This window comes from Parus major, chromosome 6 (assembly GCF_001522545.3).
Source record: "Parus major isolate Abel chromosome 6, Parus_major1.1, whole genome shotgun sequence".
Classification (NCBI taxonomy): domain Eukaryota; kingdom Metazoa; phylum Chordata; class Aves; order Passeriformes; family Paridae; genus Parus; species Parus major.
Genome location: NC_031775.1, coordinates 31,156,092 through 31,177,928, shown reverse-complemented (window position 1 = coordinate 31,177,928; position 21,837 = coordinate 31,156,092). Strand labels below are relative to the sequence as shown.

General features: G+C 45.5%; 1 protein-coding gene across 1 annotated transcript in view; it reads left to right on the top strand.

The window, feature by feature from the left end:
- The window catches only part of CTBP2 (C-terminal binding protein 2), a 130,098-nt gene that overhangs the window by 859 nt on the left and 107,402 nt on the right, over positions 1–21,837 (top strand). The gene's annotated exons all lie outside the window — the stretch shown is intronic.

Sequence of the window (21,837 nt, the reverse complement as noted above, 5' to 3'; positions counted from 1 at the left end):
AAACCCTTCCTTGCTGTCACTAGAATGGAAAATCAGAGGGGGCGCGTGGATTTAGGCGCTGAGATTGTTCTTTTCACACCCCTCTGCCCGACGAAAAAAAAAAATAACATTTCCCCCCCCAAACTTAGAGGACTTGCTGAGGGGGAAAGAATAGCCTTTTGTCCTGCCGAGGGACGTGCCCCCAAGGTAAATCCTGGCTGGAGCTTAGCGCCTGGTACTTTGCCGGGTCCCAGGGCTCTGGCTGTGCTGGGGAGGAGGAGAGTGGGAGATGGAGATCTCAAAGTAGTAGAAGTAATTTCTTCTTTCAGCTACACTTCTCCGCTGCCTTTGAATTGCCTGCAATGAATGTACGTAGCTCTAATTGAAGTACTTTAATCATTCACACTTGATTAAGTATACCGTGACCAGAGGAGAGGAATACACACGGCTCCCTAGAACGGGAGGGATGGGATGACATTTTAATCCTGTGTTTTAAAAAAACATCAGCGGAGCAGGAAAAAAGGCGATCGGCGGTGATGGTTCGGTGTAACGGTCCCTTGTTTCCACACAGATGGTGCCTTTCCTTCGGGATGAAATCGCGGTCATTGCGAATATTTGGGGAGAGGGGAGGAGGAATAGGCACGTACTTTTAGGTTTGTTTAAGCAGAGTGAGGAAAATAATGATAGACGAGATGCCTGGTGACAAAATGCTTTTGTTCCTGTTTCCATCAGTGCGTAAGGGCGCCGACCTGCTTTAGCATTCTTTAAAGGTCTGTCTTTACCAAGGAAAATTGAAGATGGTCTCATTATAGGAGAGTGTGTTTGGAATACTATGAGGTATTTATGAATTCCGAGGTGATTGTTGGATCGCAGACATTTCAATTACGCATCTTCTAGTAAAAAAAAAATAAAAAATAAAATTGTAGCGATGTGTTCTGTAATCTGTTACTTCCATAAAGCTGATTTGTGCTCGAGCTCCGGAGCTGGCTGACGGAATGGGTCCGTCCACGGGGCTCGAATCTTAAACAAGGATTTCTGTTCTTTGCCTCGCAAAACTTTCTGCTGCAGAGGCAGCCCAAAGTTCCCATAAAAGCAATTGTTTGGGAAACATCAGCTATCGTCGCTATTTTTCTGGAAAATCTGGCGTTGTGAATACAGGGTGGTATTTTTAGAAAGGAGCTTTATATTTTTGGAGGCGTTTGTGAAACCCACCTGTTAGCCATTAGGGGGGACAGAGGTTGGCTTTCATCGTTTGCAAACCTGGGCGCGTCTGGGGGCTGGGGGCTGTTCCTCACTTGATCCAAGCTCTCTCCAGTCATGGGCAATCAAAATATCTTTCCCTTTAAAAGTTATAACCAAGTGTTTCTAATGCTGAACAGAAAATAAGGTAGTTCAGTCAGAGTGGTGGCACTCTCCTGTGTTTTGTAACATAGATTGCAGGAGCATTTGACTTTTCCTTTCTCTCCTGGAATTTCAGAGATGCTTCTCTTGTCCAGGGTTTTATTGTCAGTTTTATAGTGTACAAATCACGGATGATGTTTTCTTGCTGTCAGCTTTCCCTGTTTTTAAGGTAGTTTTGCAGCCCATGGGGATTCAGGGGCTTGGCTGGCAGGGTGGCTCCAGAGCTCGATGCTCTGTGGAGCTGCCACCCCACAGCCCCCTTTGCTCCCTCTCACCCCCCACTCCTCCGAGGGCAAAGCTGTGCCCTTTTTCCCCTCCTGCTTTTCCTAGATAGAAAACACTCAAAGGAATTTCCCCACAGCAAAAACTGTAGCACGAACTGTCATCTTTAAGGCTGGCTTTTCAGTACACAGATTTGTCACTGGGATCTGGTGATAATATTCCTTGCATCAGGAAAAACATCAGCCTCAAAGTATGAGGTCCCAGGCACGAGCTGGAAGTAACATACTGAATCCTTTGGCCAGGAAAGTTGATTTATCCATCAGGCTGGCTGCAGTTCAAATAAAACTTCTTCAGTTCAGCTGACTCTGGCAAGAATGAAATATACTAATGAAAAAAAACCCCTGAATCTGGGTTTGCCCAACCATTTGGAAAAGGTAGGTTGATTTTCCCTGTGTGTTTTGGGCTGTTTACTAGCTGTGGGAATTGAAAGAAGCTTCATATTTAAAGCAGAAGAAATGGAAAAGCAGCACGGAACACAGCACTGGCAATTTGCAAGTGTTTTGTTAGGATCTGGTGGATGATGCTGTCTCATAAAACCTGATGGGTGTCACATTTACTCCTCACATCAGATCTAGTGAGTATTCCTGTCTTTGCTTTGTATTTTGGTTGTAGGAAGTTAAAGGAGTGGGGCTTCTGGTGAGCAGCTCTTCGGTTTGGGCTGATGACTTATACATATCCTAGAAATCAGGTTTTTTTCATATCCCCCTGTCCAGCTGAGAAGGATATTTAGATTATAGACTCTGGAAAGAGAAATTGTCAGGGCTCACAGGTGAATTAAAGACTATATCTGGGGGGTGCAAGGTGACTTTTGGGGTCCCCTCTTGCAGGGAGCACTGAAACTTTGGAGGGGAGGCTTTGGTAAGTCACTACTGTTTTTGCTCTGGTTACTGGGATAACACAATTGTTTTAGGCAGGAATTGGTGTTTTCTCCATTGCTGTTTGTGGTGCTGGAAGATGTAACTTCAAATGCAGCTTGTCACACCAGGTATGAGGATGTAATTCTAGAATGCAGTTTGTCATGGTCACATATGCCTGGGCCACCTATCATGCCATATGCCATGTTCCCATAGTTTGGGTTTTTTCCTCCCCTTCCTTTGCCAAAGAAAAGACAAGATTTAGGTGAAAGGGTAAAAAATGTCATGACCATCCTCTGCAGCAGCAAGGTCTTAGAAACCAAATCTTCTCATTGTACCACCCACATGTTTTCTCCTGCTCTGCCCCACCGTGGTGAGGAGATTGGGATTCTGGCATTTTACCAGGGAGTCACCACATCACATTCTGTGTGAAGTCAGCAGGAGTTTTGGTGACAGAGCACAGAAGAACCAGTGTCACTTGTTTAGTTCTACAATGGTGCTTTATAAGTGTGCACTCCCCTTTCTTGCACCATGAGCCCCTGTGATTTTTTTTAAGAACCAGGAATAAACATCTGGAGCTTTTTTGGTTTTGTTTCTCCTCTCTGAGGTGATAATGCAGGTGGAACATAAGAGTTTGCTTCTTGTTGGACTTGATCTAGTGAGAGGGAACCATGATAGTGCTGTGTGGGAAGAGCATGGGGGCCCTTCCCTGAGGTGCTGCTGCCTGGTAAGATTGCCAATTTTGGGGGTTTTTATGGGATTTTCTGCCCATCCTGAAATCCCAGCCAGGAGCAGAGCATGCTCTGGTGGATCCTGGGTGCTCATCCCTGCCCTGTGGTTTTGCCAGGGGAGGACAGTCCCTGGAATCCCTTTTAGGGTCCCTGTGCTCCAGCTGGAAGGAGCTGTGTGTCCAAGGTTATTTTGGGTAATTCAGCCTTGTTTTTCAAATACATGGTCTTCCAGGATGAATCAAGGTAGGCATCTTAATAGGCATCCATAAAGTCCCATCTGTTCTGAGACTTTATTTAAGATTCAAATAAAACCCGAGTTACTTGAATGCATCAGTTTTAGATTTTAATTGTTAATGATTTGCTCCTCCAGCCTTATCTGGCAGTGATTTCATGCATCCTTCAAGCCAGTAAAAAACAGTGGTCCTGCTGAAAGTAACTACCCTGCTTCTTCTTGGGCTCCACTCCACCCCTCCCAATGGAAATAGGTTTTATATTTATATTAAATAAACCTGCTTGGTTGTTGAATTTTGGGCTCTGCTTCACCCAGATCCTCTCCCTAATCCCCACCAGCAGTTGGAGCAGTATGGAATTAGGAAGGATCTTTGCTCCTATGGTGGCCAGATCGAGGTTGACCAAATCCCACCACATTTTGGGCCCAGGTGTAGAGTGCAGGGTCCCTTGGCTGTGAGTTTTTTGAGGAGGTGCTGTAGGAACCTCGTGGAGCTGATTGCCACAGGAGTTCTGCTGCGGTTGCTCCTGTGTACATTCACTTGTGCAATGTTGACAGACACTCAGCCACTGTTTCTGTGCAACAACACACACCAATTATTACAGAAATAGACCCCTGAAGCACCGCGCGGAGGGAGAACGTGGGGATTACAGACACAATATTTACAAGGAGCCAAGTCTTTAATGAGACCAGGAATAATGCAGATGGATTCTCTGCTGCTAAATATAACAGATATGTAATGGATGCTGTCCATCTTCTTTTTTATTCTTTTTTTCTTTTTTTTTTTAGTGATCCATTCACATTTGAAAAAAAGAGGCGATTGTGTGCTGAAGGGGTTGGCACAAAATTGTGGGATATTCCAAAATTAGCCTGGCTTTTCATTATTACTGTAATAACTATAATGTGTGGCTCTGCAAGGCATGAGCAACCCTGGCTGGGAGCATGGATGAGCCCCTTTAAAATACTGATGGCCTTTGGGATAGTAACAGGTGTACAAGGAGTGCAGGATCAGCCCCAAAAGAGGCAGAGATGGAAATCTGTAAATCCAGTAGTTTCCATGCAGCTGGCACAGAGCTGGTAACATCATTGTTGGGGTAGAAAATGAGCAAATCCAGCACTGAATGCCAAGGCTGGTTCCTGTGCAGGCAGTGGATGTCACACCCTGGGGTGTGATGAGCTCTGCAGGAGTGTGGGGAATGTCCTTTGTTGGTGTTGGCTGGAGGGAAAACCCTGCAAATAAATTCCCTTTTGAAAAACAGGTGAGGCCAAATACAAGAGATGCTGGTGGTATCCATAGAGTTGTCATACAGTGTCAAGTTTTTTGTCATTTTTATGTTGAAAACCAGGTTTTCCGTGAGAAGGGATGTTGGAAGGAGCCAGTAAATTAAGCAAAGTAATTATGCTAAATAGTAGATGTTACATTTAAAAGTTGGGAGCCTTGAGCTTTGCTGTGATTAGTTGTGGATGAAATTAATTTCAATTCAATATGTGGAAAAACCTCTTTTTCATTAGTTTTCATGTTCTCATAGTTCTCAGAAATTTCATGATCCTGCAGCGCAAGCTCATGTAGATTTTATATTTGCCACTTGTTTGAGCTCTTTCCTTTTTTTATACAGAAATGGTGCAGAAAACCATCAAACATGGAATTAGGGTGTCCCAAAACTTAACACTGTGCTAACTTCAGCTTTGCCCTTTGCTGGGATGAGCTCTCGCTCCTGTCTAGCCACAGGCAGTGAGGATGATTTTTGTGGTTGTTTCTGAAAAAAACTCATTTGAATGATGTGTCAGGAGGGAGAATCTGGCCAGGTGTCTCTGCTTGTCTGTTCCACCTTCACTCATTCCTGTACCAGCTGGAGCTCTGGGTTTTTTAAGGTGCTGGCTCCAAATTGGGGTGCTCCAGCTCAGTCCAGGTCTGCACATCCAAGTGCCTGACAGGAGAATCAATAGCAGAGAACAGAAATCAGAGCTTGAGGGAAAGGGAAAGGATGGACAGAGAAACTGTGGCTGGTAGTGATGAGAACAACAAACAGTTCTGGGAGATATTAGAAATAAAACTGGGTTACCACATGAGGTTAATAGAAAAATCAAAAATATTACACTTTTTGATGGGGAAAAGTAATGATTTCTTTAGTCTCTGTTAATGTTATGGTAGAAGTGAATGTTGAGCAGTAAGTGCTGTAGTCAGAGCTTTGTGCTTCAGCCCTGGTGTCTCTCTCTGAAGAGGTTTACAGAGTTAGCTGAGCCAGTAATGTGTATTTTTTATTAAGTCTTGAATGAACTGAAGAGTTCCTGTGAACTGTGGCAATGCTTACCTTGTGTTGTTCTAGAAAAGCAGTAACTGGGCCAGGCTGAGCACCACAGACCTGTCAGCCCCACGTGAGTCCTGGGCAAGCATTCCGAGGATTTATTTGCTGATGAAAGGCAGGATGGTGATGCCTCAGTTCCCATTGGCATGGTTTTAGGGCCAGCACATCCTTGAGAACCAACTTTTCTTTTTTCACTTAAAGAGTTCGTGAATGGGATTGATAAAAGTGACTGAGGGGGGTTTATTTCCTTAAAATTCAGGAAGAAATGCAGCTTGGTACAGCAGCACTCTTTGGACTGGGGATGTACAGAGCAGCTGGCCAAGCCCCAGTAGAGTGTCAGCTCTCAAAATCCAGTGGTAAAACAGGGAATAATTTCCAAACAACCCTTTCCAGAAGCCTCCCTGAACACTCATTTTTGTCCTCATGCTGCTTAATGTTTGAGCAAGCCGTGATAAGGCAGAGAGTCACCGCAGCTGGAGCTTTAAATGTCACCAAGATTGGGAGAGTTGTAAATAACAAACAGGAGTGACCACTGCTGACAGCAATTTGTATTGCTTGGCTACAAGCAGGTAATATTTCTCAGATGGCCAAGTGTAAATTCCTCTATCTCAGAGCAAACAAGTGGGGCTGTAGCTCCAGGATGCTGTCTGGAGAGATCATGTCTTCATGGGGCAGCGAGGAGTCACGAGCCAGCAGCACTAATACGAAATTATGGCCAAAGGTCTTTGTGTGCTCCTTGTCTGCGCTGGCAGGTGGCTGCCAGGCTGGAGGAGGGATGTGGCAGCCACCCTGTCCCTGCTGTCTGTCCAGGATGGGCTGAGGAGGGCTCTGGGAATGCCAAAGGAGCCAGGAAGGGATGCAGGGGAAGGGGCCAGGACCTTACTCTGCCTGACTTATCCAGGAGAATGTTGGAAGGTAAATTAATTAAGGGAATTAGTGTTGTCAGAGGGAAAACAAATTGAATACTAAAGAGTTCTCGGGTCTAGCAGGCAGAGTTTTAACAAGACCTGAAAGCTGGAAGGTGAAGCCAGGGAAAGAGTAGAGCTAAGGTCCATGGTTTCAGCACTGATGGTGGTGGAAAAGACTGCTGAGGGTGCTGGTGATTTCTCCCCATCTGGAAATGCCAAGTTCAGGCATGTTTGTTCATTGGAGTGAGTGCAATCAAGCAGGGACTGATTTAGGTAAGTTAGTGTGCAGCATGTTCAGGCTGGAAAATCACAGGGGTCTCTTCTGACCTCCAAATCCATGAAAGCCCATCATTTAAATGAGATCATCTAGGGATTTGCAGATCCCAGGCATCAGCATGACAGACTTTCTTCCAGAGGGTGACTTGCAGAGAGGAGACCTGTGTTTGACGGGGGAGATTGCAGGATGGGACCTTGAGCACTCAGGAAAGATCGTAGGTTCTTCATTTCCCACCATTTCCTTAAAAAATTCCTTGTCTCTGTCACAGGGATGAGTTACCTCTGTGTCAACACCAGGTTCTTGGCACAGGATGAGAAGTTCACAGGGACAATATTGGTCCATTTTGTGGCTAATGCCTGGGTCAGGTGAGAGTTAATTTAAGTGCAGGAAGGAAATGAGGGAGGATTCCTTTTTCTGATGGTCATGTGCTGTATCTAACTGGGCAGAATTTAGTCAAGCTCCCAGCCAGCTCTTGGTGACCATGGTACATCAGAAATAACTCTGTCCCTGGTGAGAAACCTGTGAGCAAAAGTGAAAACTGATCAAAACTGATCAAATTCAGATTTCAGCATAAATTGTACATTGCTGGGATAGTGATAGGAACAAATGCAACGTGTTTGTGTGCGTGTTTATTTTTATTTTGAAGTGGGCATGTCCAGCTGGATGTTTTCAGGTTTATTCTGCTTTTAGGTGAGTTTGCAGATGGGTCTGCACATCTCATCCATCATTGATGATGAGGTTTGTGGGATGGCTGGGCTCTGCTCTGTGTGGTGCTTGAGTATGCAGGAGCTGTTGTGGCAGGAACATGGTTTCCTATCCCTCCTGTATGTGTGTATATCTGTGTATATCTGTACCCACCCATGCGTCTACCCCTGTATCTGTGCACAGAGGTACGTGTCTATCTCTGTTTAAAAATATAAACACAGTGGTCTATATCTGCTGGTTCTACACTGGGTTTTTAGGTCTAGAAGTCAAATATGTTAAAAACCAGTGGCAAATAAAACAAGTAGTAAAATGTCAAACTGACAATGTTGATTGGTTTATTTGGCTGCTTGAGGTGTCCCTGTCTGATCTCTGGGAGAGGACCTGGAGCAAAGCAGGAATTTGTTGGTGCAATCAAAAGCAGGACAGTGAGATGTGCTCACATGGTAACACAGGCTGGGATAATGCTGTGAATTAAGGACATTTAGATGTTTGGCTTTGTATGATTTAGCTTAAACAAACAAACATTAATCTCATTACTCAAGCAAATGAAATAAACCTTTAAGGCATTTAAACTGTGCTGATGGTAGGTGTCTGTCAGAGCAGTGAGACCCACTTCTGCACAGGGCATCTGCTCCTGCGAGTAACTTACTCATGGGTGTAAGTGCTCACAGCATGGGCAGCTGCTCTGGGGCTGGTGGAAGGGTCCCACAGCTGCTCCTGAGCTGGAAGGGACCCACAGGGATCATCAGTCCAGCTCCTTGCCCTGCACAGACACCCCAACAATCCCACCTTGTCCTGAGAGCATTGTCCAAACGCAGCCTCGGGGCTGTGCCTGTTCCCTGGGGAGCCTGTTCAGTGCTCAGCACCCTCTGGGGAAATAACCTTCTCCTGGTATCCAGCCTAAACCTCCCTGACACCTCCTCCTGTGCTTTGGGAATTGCACTGGCCTGGCTGGCAGAGCCAGGGGCACAGAGGGTGAGAGACTGGCACGAGTCAGCCACGTCGCTGTGTTGCTGCTTCATCCTTTCATTAGAAAAGATGGGATTGCAAAGGTCCTTGTGGGGAATGTAATAAACCCCCCTAAAGCTGTCACACACAGCAATGTATTCCTGTGTGCCACGTCCTTCCATCGCTCTCACAGTGTAATGGATGTGACAAACCTCAGCCTGGAGAGGTTGGGGATTTTCTTTTTAAGTGTCCTGTGGACTGCACTTTCTTTAGAGGAGATTGTAAGAATTTTATTAACTTGGACGTGCCAAGCTAGCCCAGGAATTTTCTGTTGTCTTTAAATTGCATTAGTTTGGGGTTTGGTTAGGCAGGGAAATGACTGAACTACATGTCATGTTTATAAGATCAAGAGTACCTTGCTATTTTCACACAGATCTCTTAATAGAGATTAAACACAAAATAAAGCAGAATGCATCAACAGTGATATTCCCATAAGCAATATTGTAACTTGTATGCAGTGTAATTATATTTTGTACACTTGCCAATTAAGCAGTTACGCTTTAGAGAAAAATTACTTTCAAGAGATGGAAGAAAAGTATTGCAGTAAATCAAATAAAATATACATGTGTTAGAAGGTTTTGTGCATGCAACTGAAATGTTAAAATTTCCTGCTGTGTTCAGGTTGTGGTGTGCATAACGATGCTCCGTGTCCTGTAGCTTTTTTGGGACTTGAAAATAGCAGATAGAAGAGAAAAAAAGGCATGAAAAATACATTGCTTCCTGGGCTAAATGCATGCCACGTAAAGCTGAGATTCAGACGGTCCTGACCTCCATCCTCTCTCCTGCTGAGCTCCTGTCAGGCAGCCCTGTCCCCCAGCAGGAGGAGGCATGGTGCCAGCTGGGCAGGACCCCCTAGGTCAGGTCTGTGCACCCCAAAGTCCAGGGCAGCCACCCCACAGCTCATGGCCACTGCAGAGTCACTCCTGCTTCACAGACTCAGGGAATCCCAGCATGGTTTGGGAGGGAAGGGAACTTAAAGATCATCTCATTCCATGCCTGCCGTGGCAGGGACACCTTCCCCTGTCCCAGCTGCTCCAGCCCCAATGTCCAGCCTGGCCTTGGGCACTGCCAGGGATCCAGGGGCAGCCCCAGCTGCTCTGGGCACCTGTGCCAGGGCCTGCCCACCCTGCCAGGAACAATCCCTGCCCAAAATCCCATCCAGCCCTGCTGTGAGTTTCCCTGGTACACCGTGTCTTTCCCTTTGGCTGGTGCAGAGGGAAAGGGCTTCTTACAGCAGCGTTTTCCTAAAAAAATTGATGTTTGTGAATTCAGTGACCATCCTTTGGAATCTCAGATACCCTCAGCAGTTAATACCTGCTCTAGGGAGTGATGCAGCTGTTGGCTTGTGTGAGTGATGCCCTGTTCATGTGCCACAAGCTAAGTCCCAAACCCCTGAAATAACCTGCATGAAACACTGGTAATTCCCTGGGAATTACAGGAAACCCAGTAAAGTCATAAGGAAGTTGCCAAGGTACTGATTCTTGCTGAACAGGCACAGAATCAGTCCAATAGCTGTTTAATTATTTTTCTTAATGTAAACTTTGTGCAAGGGGAGTGTTAGGGGAGTTTAAGCTGACGATATAAATGATACAAGATTTTTTTTATTATACCGTGAGGTCATTATTTGAGGGTTCAAAACATTTTGCAGAGCATCAGGTTAAATGAGCTGACCAAGACTATTGGATGGGGCTTGGAGCAACCTGGTCTAGTGGAAGGTGTTCCTGACCCTGGAAGGGGGTTGGAACAAGATGATCTTTAAGACCCCTCCCAACCCAAAGCATTCTGTGGTTCTGTGCTGTGTGAGTAAAAGGGACGAGAGCCCTTTGGCTTTTGCTTCCCATCAGCTCTGGGAGCCTCTGCTCGTTTAAGTTCTCTTGTGGTTTTTCACTCTGAATCACTAAATGACCATTTTCATCTGGAAATCACAGCTTTTCTTTAAAAATCACTTTTCAATCGTACAGAGTTAGGATTATCTCACATGAAATGCATCAAACAAATATACTGAAATAAAAAAACAACCCTCAGAAAACTCAGGGTAAGGTCTGCTGGGAGGAAAGTGCTGCAGGTGACTTCCCACGTTGTGGCTGGTGGTCTGGTGACCGTCCCTCCCTCGCTGAAAGCCGTGGCATGTGTCAGGCTCTGGGACCTGACTGCTGTGCCAGGCTGCTCCTGCCTTCCTGCACCAATGCCTGGGCTTGGAAGTGTTTCCTCATGTTGTAATGTGTGCTGTGTAGGGGAATAATTTGTCAGCAGTTTAGTGGTGGTTCTTGCTGAAGGGTCCATCAGTGTTTACACTATAATCCCCTTTTATCTGAAGGGTTTAACCAGCCATAGCATTGTCTCCTGTGATGTGCATCTTTCCCCAAACTAGCTAATTTAAAAAAAACACTTTCCAAGTGGCTCTGCTGTCCCTTCCTGCACTCTCTAACACACGAGCAGTCCTGTAGGTCAAATGAGGAGCCCAGCTGTTTGTTTTTGTGGTGTGGCTGTATTATGGGGCATAGGGCTGGCCAGGGAGGTGCTGCAGTGTGAGGAGGGCTGTGTTCAACACCCCGGGCTCCCACACCCAGAGCCTTTGGAGTGAGCTGAGTGTCCTCTGAAATGCCCATGTCCTAACTGGGAGTGGCTGAGCCTGCCTGCCTATGGATTCTCTGTTTCAAAGCTGCAGATTTTCAAAGGCTTACCGAAGGTGTTTGCGTGGAAAAACTTGTCATGGGAGTTTTGTGTAAAGATGACAAAACAAAGCAGTGAAATAAAAGAAAATGATGTCGAGTAGGGTTACCAGCTACCCTCCAGCTCTGTTTTCCTGGACTTTGGCTTGCAGCATCACTTTCCCATGTTGGTTGTGACAGCTTCTGTCTTTCCCAGCTGCGCTCTGGGGAGGATGAGGATGTTCTTGGGCAGGCTACCACTCACCTGCTGGGATTCCATTCCCACTCCCACTGCATTTCCACACCCGTGGTGGGTCTCTTACCTCTTCCCCTCTGGTGCAGTCCCTTTGTGGTGTTGGATACACTCCGATGGCTTCGGGGCTGTTGTTGCTCCCCTCCAGCCCTGTGCCTCTGCATCCCCAGGAGGCTGGCAGCTGAGGCAGGTTGATTTCTGTGGGTTTATTTTTAGCCTGATGCTCCTGGCCCCGCTGTTGGCGCTGGCCATCGCTCCGTAATGCGGTGGTGACGCAGCGGCTCCATGGCTGTGGGTGGGATTGCTCCTCTGGGCCATTCACCTCACTCATCCCTGACCTCCATCCCGCTGGGAATGGCCACCGGGCTCTGTCCCTGCCCACAGCAAGCAGGAGGGGTGGGGAAGTGCTGAGCTTTGGAAGGGCTGAGGGCTAATTGCACACAAACTGCAAATTTCGTGGAAGGTTAAATAAATGTTCATCCCACATTGTCATGTGTGTTTGCATTTTGTGAAGGTTTCTTGCCTTTCTACTGACTTTGTCACAGATTAATTCCTGGATTTATTTGTAGCTGCATTGCTTCCAGCAAGTTTAGGGGAATTGTCCCAGTTCTAAAATCATCTATTTTTTTGTATCATGCACTTCATTGCCTTGAAAACTTGTACTATGAGTCATACTAATAAAAAGTAAGTCTAAATTGGATTTGGCATCACTATTTTTTACCAACCTAGCACAAAAAGGCAAACCTTCTGCTCAAGATGCAGGACTTTGGTCAAGTTGAAGAGTTTCCTTGTTGTACCTTGGGTTTATCAATGGCTTATAACCTTGTAGTGGTTTAGATTCAAAACCAACACAAACCTTTTCTCCTCTCTCTCCCACCATCCCAATGCTCTCTGATAATTTTAATTTCAGAAAAAGTAAGCCAAGGTGTGCTCTGAGTATAAGGAGATGATTATCACAGCAGAATAATTATATTTGTGTACTTGATTTGATTTGTTAGCTGGAAGATTAGTTGGACAGCAGAGAAGAAAATGAATGCATTGTTGACTGCAGGAAGTTATTTATGAGTTTTTACTTCTGTTTAAAGGAATTCCCCGTGTGACTTAAGTAGCGGTGCGATTTACGGCCTCTCACATTGGCTAACTGAATAAATAAATAGAATAAAGACAGGAAGAATAAAATGAAGTGGTACCAGGTTTTGTGGGTGTAAAGTTTCTGTTGTGGAATGCAGGAAGTGATGGCTTTCAAAAACCCAACCGGACAGATCAACAAACATGATGTCTGTGCTGCATCAGAAGAACAGGATCCCAGCACATTTTGCATTAATTACATTATGGCAGGAGAAATGCTGACATACTCACATGCTCTGTATGGAGTTTGTGTTACAGTTCTGTAATTTCTCCATATAATTCTTTCCATGGCCACTTCCCCCATTTCTGCTTCCACAAATCGAGCAGATAACGTGATCCAGGAGGGAGGAATGGTGTCTGTGCTGGACACCTGAGAGTTCTGCTGCTGTTTGGTGTGGTGAGATGGAGGGGAACGGGGATCTGCTGGCTTAGGAAACACTCGGGGAGTGAAGGGGCTGCTTGGAAGTGGGGGTTGGTTTGGGCAGGACCAACTCCTGCAGAGGGGACTTTGCAGTTGTCATTGTGAAGCTCATGTTGGGAACTGCACAGAGAGGAGTCAGTGTGTCTCCTGCTGCTGTCACAGAAGACATGAGGTTGATCTGGCCCATCCATGGGCTGGTCTCCTGAGATGTGTCCGTGTGCTGGGGTTGTTCACGTGACAAAGCAGAGCCTTCCCGAGGAGGCTTTTAGCACCAAGTGTGCGTTATTACTTGACTGTTAAATCTTGTCACTCCATACTTGGTGTTTTTAAGTCATGTCCTGGGTCAGCAGGGTGCAGTAAAGTGGAAATAAAGGCAAACCTCCTGCTCTGGCTCAGAAAAACGCTGGTGACGAGTGCGCTGATTCTGTCAGAGGAAATCAGGGATGTTCCTGCGCCTTGGAGCGGTGATGGGGGCCAGGCTCCGCTCTCTGCCACGCTGCTGTAGTGATGCTGATTTACACCAGCTGGTGACGTGCTCCAAAATCCTGTTTCAGAGTGGCTCAGATATGGATCAGACTCTGTGCTTTTGGGAAGCCCACCAGGCACATTTCCTGCCTTTTTCAGGTGGCATGTCCTGCACTGGCAGTGCTTGGGATAAAAATGCCAGACAGAAAGCAGCCTGCTGACATCTCCCAGGACTGCAGTTCAGGAGTATAAAACCTTCAGGGACTGAAGATGTTCTCCTCAGGGGAATGGCCTGCTTGTAAGTGCTGCATGTACAGTGTTTGGTGGTTGGTTCCTCCACTCCGTCCTTGGAAAGGGAAGAGAGTCCTGCCTGAAGTCCAGACCATTTGTTTTTAGGCACAAAACCTGTAAGAAGACCTTATGGAGGTTTGGAAAGTAGTGTGGACTGGCTGAAGTTGATACAAACATTAAAAAAGCTTAACTCTTGTGCTCCCCAGCAATCCAAAGGGATTGATGAGACTGGACCCCATGAACCAAGAGGGATGGACATAACCAACACTGAGCTGGTCCCATTTACAGGTGTTTGGTTGCTCTTGTGTTTGTGTGTTACCACATATAAAAGCAACTGGGTACGTTGAGAAGCAGAGACAGAACACAAATTCCTTGCTATCCCTACCCTGCAGATCAGTGTTGGTCAAGGACCACTTTCCAGATGCAGGGAAAGGGAATAACACTGCCTCAGCTAGCCAAGACATTCCTTGGTTTTTGTGGGAGCAGGAAAAAAGGTTTGGATGGGATAGAGAAGGTGCTGTCAGGTGCTGAGTGCCCTCACCTGGGAAGATGAGGCCACGTCATTCAAGGGGCTCTGTGAAGAAATGAGCTTTCCCATGTGGTGCTGAGTTTATCCATGTGTGGTGTCAGGCAGGATCTCCTCCCCTGGCCATGAGTTCTGCAGGAGATGTGATTTGGGGGAGTGATGGGAGGAGCTCTGAGGGGCAGTGACTTAGGGTGAGAAACCCATGAAAAGGGATGTGCTTTCCTACGGTGTTCAGCTTTCCCTGGCTGCATTTAAAGAATATTTCTGAGCCTGATGATCAGTGTTGTGTCAGCAGAAGGTATTGACAGCCCCATGAACCGGAGAGCAGCTGTTCACCGAGGGACTGGGTATTGATATTTATGTCACGAGTTCAAAGTGCATCTTTGGGAATCCCCAGAAATCTTGGTCACCTTTTGCAGTGGTTGGTGGAGGGAAGGGAGGGTACTGGCAGAAAATGACTTTGTTCTCCTTCACAGGCTGAACCTACCAATGTGGTTTTTTTCCATGGTTGATAGGCAGGTATTGGAGGATTTTTTAGCACTGGGTATAAGCTTGAAGAAAGCCAGATTTGGTGGTGATCGTGATTTATGTCACAGTGGCCATGCTGTAATTGGCTGTGTTATGCACCAGAAAGTTGAGAGAGCATTAGAATAAAGCCTTTCAGTAACGTGCAACAAATTCTCATCATTAAGGAGTAGCTATTGTAGATATTGTGTTGAGTAATTATAGAGCACAAGGAAGATTTGATACAGGAATTGTAGCTTAATCTCCTCCTCTTCATTACATTTTCCCTTTTGAGGCAGTGAGAAATGGGAGGTGTATTTTATTTTCCAGTTTGAGTATGCTTGCTCAGGATGGCTTGCTTTTAATGTTGCTTCATGGGGAAGAATTTACAGTGGGGATTTCCATTAATGCTAATGAGAGTTATGCCTGTGCACTTCACTGACCTGGTGACAGAGGGGAAGAAATAATCATTAAATTCTTTGTCTTTAAAAAAAAATAAAATGACCCTAAAATGTCCAATATGTCAGGTGGGAGCAACTGGGAATGGGAGCTGCCATCGTTGCTGCACTTGATCATTCACTGGTAGGAAAGGGAAAAGAAAAACAACACAGAAATGCATTCTAAGTGGGGAAAATAATGAATAATCAAAGGATAGATGTTGTGATTATAAAACAAAACATACAGGTTGAGGTTGCTCCTGTAAAGTTGTTGGAAATGAGTTGCAGTGGGTTTTCTTTATGTGTTTGATTAACACACTCTCCATTTAAAGCCATTAGGGGTAGTGCTGCACTTGATTTTAAAATAAGTGCAGTTAATATTTTTGCTTATAAATTTCAGGCATGCTGGTAAGAAATCATCAAAAAGTACAATTCTTCACACAGAGGGACCACAAATCCATATTATTGCCCCTAGAGAAGAAGAGGTTCTTCTCCTGCAGCTGGATTTTGCTGGTTGGGAAGGGCTGGTTGTGTGCTGGGGAATTAGAGCGAGCACAGAGTTAATGGGAGCTGTTGTGACACATCTTTTGTAGGGGAGTCTATCGAAAGGGAGTGAGGAAAGGGCTATACCTAATCAGTATAAATGTCAGTAGCATATTTTAATAAATTCTTGATTTTGCTTGGACTGTTTGCAATTGCATATTTAAAAGGAATCTGCCATCCCCTTTCGAAGGTATGTGACATTTAAAAGATCTGTAAAGAAGATTGGTTTGACAGCTTCAAATTACATTTGAAAGAGTTTTTTCCTTTCAAAACAGAAAATGAATACTTCCTATTCTAAATGTCACTGCAGAGACATAAACATGTTTAATCAAATTATATATTTAATTTATGTAAAACGTAATTTTTTATTCATGCAAGAGACTCACTGGTTACATTTATACCATCTCCGAAGCTTCGGAAAGTTGGTGAACTGATGAATCTCTTGAATACATCACCGCTCAGCAGTTTTTCAGATCCTTCCAAAATAGCCTTTGGCTTGTTGTTGTCTCTCCCACTTCCAGCTGTTTGTGTTCCAGCTGGGGCTGCCATTCTGCCTTCATTAGCAGAGCTGAGGGGTCGGCTGGGTCTTTCCAGGGTGAAGGGAGCAGCTCCCACAGAGGAGCCGCTGTGCTCAGGGTGCTGGTGGTGATGGACTTGTGTCCTCTTGCACGGTTATCGTGGTGAACCAAAATGATGAAGCTGCTGGGCCAAAACCGTGAAACTTCTCCCAGGGGAAAGGAAAAGCTGTGGGATGTGGTGCTGTGCAGTCCAGCTTTCACGGCATTTGCACCAAAGGCAGATCTGTGAAGCAGCCCAGCAGGTCTCCAGTAGATGAGGAGCTTTGGCTGCAGGCAGGGGTGCTGCCCATGGAGCTCTCTGGAGCTGCTACCTGCTCATCTCTGCCAGCAAACCCTCCTGGGCTGGAGCCACCAGCGCATCCCAGCCATATTCCAGGGTTGCTTTTTAAGGAAGGACATTGAGCAGTAATCCTGGGCAGGTCCCCAGAGAAAAAAGCCTGCTGTCACCAGCTGTGTGTCATCAGCTGGTGTCACCTGGCTCAGGATGGATGGGCATCCAGTGGTTTGGGCCTTCCTGCTGAGAGAGGAAGCAGTTGAAGAGGACTCAATGTCAAGAAACAAAACCAGGGAATTCAGCGATTTTGCTTTGTTCCTATTTTGATGTCTGCAAGCTGCGTGGATTTGCTGGGAAAATGCAAATGCTGAACTCGTGCCTGGCCCAGAAAAGGTTGGGACTGTGAGGTTGTACCTGTCCTGGTGTGAATAGAGCAGGGCTTGGCAAACCTTTGACGATGAGCTGTTGTCTTGCTGCTGTGTCTCGGGGTGAGCAGGCAGGCAGCCTGTGGGTGAGCTGGAGGCTGCTGTGCAGATGCTGGAAGCCAAGAGGGAGCTCAGAGTGTAGTCATGTTACTGGAAACCTCCTCTGAAGGGGGTCAGAGCAGGTCCTGCAGGCTCCTCTGCCGAGTCCTGAGCTGGCAGTGGGGCAGTTCTGCTCGAACACCAGCCTTGGAGAACTGTCTTGGTTTATAGAGCTCCAGTGGTACCATCCCTTTCCATTTTTTGACCTCATCAAGAATTGCAGATAGTAATTCTGGTTTAACTGATCAGGGAAGAGTCACGGCACTGGGAGTTAATTGCAGCTCTCAGGCTGTGCAGGGCAGGTCCTGCTTGAGGGCAGACCCAGACTAATACAAAAGCTTGGGGTACATCAGAAGGCAGAGTCTGATGGTTTATTTGATAGATTCCTGTGTACTCTGAAAAGTTCCTTTGTGCAGAGCAAGCACACACAGCATGGATGCTGGAGGGGAAAGCTCAGAAGCCTGATGGTCCTCCAGCACAAAAACTTGCCAAGCATTGTTCATCTAAGGTACCTCATGTTCTCAACATCTAAAACTTCTCTGTCCTCCTCATGTTCCAGCAGGTGTATCTGTATATAATTATTCATGTAGGACGTGGCCAAGCCCAGGGACCTTAAATGGGAGCTTTAAATGAGTCCTGGAGGCTGCTCTATGTAGACGTTGTGGCTGTCACAGCTCTGCCCACCAGACCTCCCTTGAAAAGGGAGACTTTTCTTGGATAAACACAAATATGTGAAAGAGTTTGGATCTTTCAGCTCTTTTTTTTTTTTTTTTTTTAATAGCAGGAGGGGTTGAGCGAATGAAGTGATATTGACAAAGCTATAATTTCACTAATTAGCCAGCTGTCATCTGTATGGAAAATGACAGGGAATATTTCTTTCCTGCTCTGTAGTTTACTTAGAAGGAAAATGCATCTCTCTGAAGATACACAGGAACATTCAGTTTGCTAAAAGCATCAAATGTGTCAGACAGGGGGAGGCATTTGACACCTCACCCCTCAAAGTGTCCAAGGCCAGGGTGGATGGGGCAGAGAGCAGCTTGGTCTAGCTGGAGATGTCCCTGCTCACTGCAGGATGGGGTGGACTAAATAGCATTTAAAGATCCTTTCCAACCCAAACTCTTCTATGATTCTATGTACATTTTTTGAGGTTCCAGAAGGAGCTCTTGAGTGCATGCCCAGCACTGGCCTGATATCAGAATGGTACAGGAGATAACAGAGGGCTTTTGCTTTGCACCTGCTGATGTCAAATTTCCTCATCCTGATTTTCTCCTTCCCTGGGATTTTGAAAGCACCTTACTTCAGGGTGAGGGATACCAGGCTCCCATGTGGTGGGGTCAAAGTGTGTTCTGAAGGGTTCATCCTCTGTCTCTACCCTTCCATCAGTCTGGAACTGAAACTGTGGCTGGGCAGATGGATTCAGAGCGTATTTTATATTTATGTTTTGATTCATTAAAAAGATAAAAATAAAAGCCTTGAAAGTAGCAATATTTATAGTTCTGACACAGTAGATTGGTGTGGAAATTTTGGACAACAAAAAGCAGCAAACAGCAGAGATTTTCAGTGTGTTCCTCCTTTATGTTGTAGGGGAAGTGCACCGTCTATAGTTTTTTTATTACCCATTTCACCGTGAAATATGTTGCAACATTAAGTTGTATATTTCCATTGAAATATATGGCAGGAATAAAATTCCAGATAAAAGGTAACTATTTGACATTCTGTATAGTTGTTGTCATGCTGTTAAAATAACACATTGACTACTAACTTGATAGGAGACAAAGATGAAGAGGAAGCTGTGTCAGCAGGAATTTCTGAGGAACTCTGTAGTACCAACAGTGCTGCCTTTGCTTGCCATCCCCTTCCCTCAGAACTGCAGAAGCAGAGGTTGCCCTCAAATATTAACATCCTGAGAACTTCAGTAAAATAATCCACCCTGCCTCTTTCAAAAGAAAATATACTTGCAGTACATTTCAGCAAAGCGTAATGTTTAAAATTTGTTTTCACCCTGCATGGGCTCTGCTGCAGAGAGTTTAAATCTAAAATTAGAAGAAAGTGGAGACAAAGTGCAGTTAGCTGAGCTAATAAGATTTCAGGAGATTGCAGTGCCTCACTGGCCAAAGCCCTAATGCTGTAGAGTGTAGGATTATCCCAACTGAGTCAGCTAAATTAAAATAATTTTGATTTAATTTTTAATTTAAATTTGATGCTGCATTATATATTTTATCCATTAAACCTAATTTCTGTCTTTAAAGCTTTTGATGACCCTACCATCAATGGTCTTTGTCCCCTGTCAGGACATGTCCTGCAGTTGCTGTACTCAGTGCAAAGCACCCATGGCAGAGGTTACACAGAAGACCTGTGGCTGCCCCATCTCTGGCAGTGCCCAAGGCCAGGTTGGACAGGGTTTGGAGCAGCCTGGGACAGTGGAAGGTGTCCCTGCCCATGGCAGGGGGTGGAGATGGATTATTTCATATCATCCTGTGATTCTGTGAAGGGGCAGCAAGGACAGTACCTGGGGCATGCCTGGCTAACTTTGCTGTCAGGCAGGTCAGGGAGCCCCTGCCAACCCCTTGTGGCACCTCTGCCATGAGAGCTGTGAGCTTGGACATCACCAAAACTATTTCCAAGGTGATTCTCTATGAAAATACTATTGAAGAGCAAGTACTCAGGGAGTAACTGGTAGGTAATGGTGTGATGCTCTATGGGGAACAGAGAGAATGACACAACTCTCTTGTGTGTTAAACAAGAGAGCAAAGTTTATTATTCTTGATCTTCTTTTATAGACATGTTCAAAAAAGTCTGAGATGTGAAACTGATTAGTTTCACACATCTACCATCATTAGTTAAGTGTAACATCACCCCTTGACTGTTTTCCTAAACACCACCTGCAAAAATTGTTGTCCTTTACCAAAGACTGTTTAGATTCTTTCTCATGTTTTCTCAGGCCAGAATGAGAAGCCTGTGACTTGGTTTCACACAGGCTCTGTTCCCTCCTTTTTGCATTTAACATCCACAATGGTTCATTGCCCCAGTAGAAGCACTGCCTTGCTTTCTCTGATCCTTTGGCCATCCCATCCTGGTGGTGGCAGGACACCACCCTGAGCTGGGCCAGCATCATCATTTTGGCAACTTGGAATGTTCTTTCTTACCCACAGCCTGTGCATCCCACTGTGTGTGTCCTCCTAGGAGCATGTCCCCAGAGTGTCACCCCCTCCCACTGCCCATTTCTGGGATGGTAGGAGGAGGTGCACTGAGCCCAGCCTCGAGGTGACACCTGGGCTTTCCTGGTTTTGACGTGCTTTGCAGTTGCTGGGTTGTGCTGGAATTGCTGTTTGTGTGTCAAGGTGTGGTCCCAAAGCAATGAGCAGTGACCCAGCTCTGCTCCTGGGGGAGTCACTGGGAGGGTTAAACCTCACCCTGCTGCACAGCCCTGCCTGGAGAACCCACTGAGAGCTGGAAGCACGAGCTGGTATTAAAAGCTCCTGGAGATAACACTTTTGGCAATCTAGCAGCAAAATGGAATAGCTTGGTAGTAAATTAGATTTTTAGTCAAATAGAAAAAAAAAGTCCATTTTCCATTGTAATGACAAACTTGGGGTTTTTTGCACAAAGTGTTATTTCTTCGCTTTTCATACACACGTTTCCCGTGCTATTTATAGATTTACATGTGTGCAACTTGAAACCAGTCAGTTTGAAATGTTCTAATCTCAGATTTTCCATAAACATTCCTGCCTGTACTGAGACCCCTGTGCACCAAGTTTATGAAAACAATCCCCTCTAGGCAGAGATTTTTCTAATTCCGTGAATATAAGGGGAGAAATTTATAATGAAGTGTTGGTAGGACCTTTGGTATAATGTTGTGAGTATTTCTGTCTATGGACATGGGAAGGATTTGTTCTCAAGCCTTTTGCTGCATAAAGGATAATTTCACATTCATATTATTGTTTTTGTAACTAAATTTCATGGAAAACGTGCTTTTAAATATGTGAAGAGTTTTGCTGTGACAACATATACTTAAAATGCCTCATTCAGTGTGAAGAATTACTGCAAAATAATTGATTCTGCTCAAATGTCTTCTCTTAAGCAGGTTTAATGTTCAGTATAAGAGGCCTTGTGGAGTGTTATTTCAGACACACAATAATATTATTTGGCTTTCCCTCCATATGTTAATACTTAAAGTCTGGCCTGACAGACATTAATGTTATTAAAGGGCTTTGCAGAGGAGGCCGTTGCATCATTGCTGGTGCTGCTGTAATTATGACAAGTGTGGAACGTGCAGGTTGGGAACACCAGGAGCTCTCTCAGAGTCCCAGAATGGTTTAGGTTGGAAGGGACCTTAAAGATGATTTACTTACAACCCCCTGCCATGGGCACAGACACTTTCCACTGGATCGGGTTGCTCAGGGCCCTGTCCAGCCTGACCTTGAATGTTTCCAGGAAGAAGCAGCCACAGCATCTGGTCTTGCAGCCTGGCGGATCACAAAAAATCAGCTCATGTCCTCGGGTGCTGCCAGTGCAGAAGTGCTGTTTTCCAGGCTGCTGGTCAGGTAAATAATGAAAAAATC